Genomic DNA, 2406 nt, shown 5'->3' with positions numbered 1-2406 from the left:
CATTGGATTCGGACAGTCGGTAAAGAAACAGCGGAGCCAAAAACTGATGGGCCATAGTCTTTAATTCTAGCTTGCACCCGGCGGGCAAGTAAAAATACACACTGGGCTCCAAAACCCAGTCACATTCAGTGCTCACAAAGCCACTGACTTATCCGAGTTTCCTAGAATCAAAGGTTTCTAGCTCACCAGACTTATTCACCTCTGTTCCCCATCTCCTTCCTTATCCCAGATACAAACTCTACACAAACTGGCATCTCACTCAGCACTCCACCATCTTGGCTGCTTCTCCTGGCCTCCTCCATGTGGCCTTTCTCCCACTGCTGGCTCTACTCTCTCATGCTAATCATCCCAGGAACCAAGAGCCCAAACTCCCGTTCTACCCCCACTTTATACTGTAGATTCAAACCCTTTAATCCAATATACAAAATAGGGAAGTCTCTAATACAAGGTCACTTCTCTGAGGCATGATTGGATTGTACCATCCCACATCAAGACGGGTGGGAGAGGCTTAATCCCAAAACCAAGCCCCAGGCTACAATGATCCTGTCTGCCTCCAACACACATTAATATCACCTGGGCGACGGCATCTTTAACAAAGTGAGCATAATACATTTTATCCGCCCAACATTCACCCTAAGAGGTAATGGACCTCTGACCAAATACTCTACTATACCAAGGAGTTTTAAGCCAAGATCAAGTTCTTAACCACATGAAGGGTACAAAGTGGCCAGGTTCAGAAAGAGAAGGGGATTTTTTTTTCAGTCGTTTGAAAAATTGAAGCAAGTTCTGTTAGAATCAGTGAGGCAAATTTTAAGTTTAAAAATGCGAGCAGGATGGACAGTTTCTGTCCACAGCTCACTGACAGAATGCACAGAGGGAGAAGTGTGTTTGTGTCAAAATGTTTCTATTTCACTCCTTTGTGTTCGATTTCTGAGAGAATTGCTATCCACGTTGTAAGAAGCTATATTTACCTAATATTATCATAGCCTCTGGCCTGGGAAATACGTGTTTTCTTTCTAGAAATCTTCTGTTGAAATCTACCTTTCTGTTATTGAGTCCTGTTAACCTAAAAACAAAAGGGCTTTTCCAAACCAAGGGACAAGAAGCATTTATTTCATATCCGTAAGAATAGCTATTCTGGTCACACTGATTCAGGCAGGAGCCCAAGGGGTTCTCCAACGAGGAGACAAAAGCAGAGGGGTGTTTGTCAGGGAAGGAGGGACGATGATTACATATCAACAGAAGGGAGGCATTTCTGTCGGTGCAGATAACATAACATAGCGATGCTAATTGCAATCAATGGTCGTCAGTCCAGTAAGTCTTAACGTCTGATTTCGCGTTGTCTCTGTACACAGTTCTTCGGGGCGCAGTTTAGACCCTGTCCGAAAGCTCTAAGCCCGTTTTGACGTGGGAAGCAGGAGACGTGCGAGGCAGCGGCAGCCCCACCTCCAGTCTGGGGCCGCTCTCCGTCCGTATTTGCGTTTGAACAACCTCAGAACGTGAAACCTGAGAGAGGAGCCCCCCACCCTCCCACTCGTCACTCCACACCTCAGCACCCACCCGAAGCGAAAACACGAATTTGTTTGCCAATTGGATGATGCTTCCACATCCAAGAAACAAGAAAAAAAAACCCTGGAGATGCTGGGGATCGAACCCAGGACCTCATGCATGCTAAGCATGCGCTCTACCACTGAGCTACATCCCCTCCTCACGCAGCAAGCTTTTCTAAACTGCCTTCTTGTGGCAAAAATGTGAGTTTACGTTTCTAAAATAAGCATATTTTGTTCTGCTGTACAGGAGAGAATTTCCACGCCTCTCTTTTCTATGAATCAACTACCGAGAGATTCTGTATCTTGCAGACATTCAGTAACTGATGAGAACACACTGGGCTCGGAAATCTCAGTAAGAGACATTCTCCTGGACACTCCTTTTCTGAGTTTTACTCTTGCTTTTAACCATACAGGAAAAAATAAAAACGCGTTGTCAATGGATGTTTTTAACGACGGTATCTACGAAGCTCCCCCTAATTCCCCTCCCCATTTCTGCACCCCAATCCCAGACTCCAGAAACTGCTGTGCGCGCTTTGTTAACGTTTATTTATTGCTTGTGGTGAGAGAGGGAAGGAGAGAGACAGACAGATTCCCGAGCAGGAATCCGCCGGCACCCAGCGGGGCTCTAACCAACCGAGCTGCCCAAACCAGGCTGCTCTTCCCTCTAAGAAAGCCCAGAACAACGGAAACAAAAAGAAAACACTGTATTCCTCTTTTCTTCCGGCAACTGGAGGGGCTAAAGCGTAGAGATGACTGCTCTCTGTGACGGTTTGGTCTTCATTAATCCAAAGGATACAAACAGATCCGGAGACTGGGAACCCTCGGGTCCTGCTCTGAGTCTTCGGAAGGGAGAACG

The 2406-nt window shown here is 46.3% G+C and overlaps 1 non-coding gene across 1 annotated transcript; it reads right to left on the bottom strand.

Annotated features, from left to right (window-relative positions):
- Positions 1-1633: 1633 nt before the first annotated feature.
- TRNAA-AGC (transfer RNA alanine (anticodon AGC)) lies at positions 1634-1705 on the bottom strand. Its single transcript has one exon. It is a non-coding gene; the product is annotated as a tRNA-Ala (tRNA).
- Between the last annotated feature and the right edge of the window lie 701 nt (positions 1706-2406).

The sequence above is a fragment of the Saccopteryx leptura genome, chromosome 1, assembly GCF_036850995.1.
Source record: "Saccopteryx leptura isolate mSacLep1 chromosome 1, mSacLep1_pri_phased_curated, whole genome shotgun sequence".
Lineage (NCBI taxonomy): Eukaryota > Metazoa > Chordata > Mammalia > Chiroptera > Emballonuridae > Saccopteryx > Saccopteryx leptura.
This window is presented reverse-complemented; position numbering and strand designations above follow the sequence as displayed.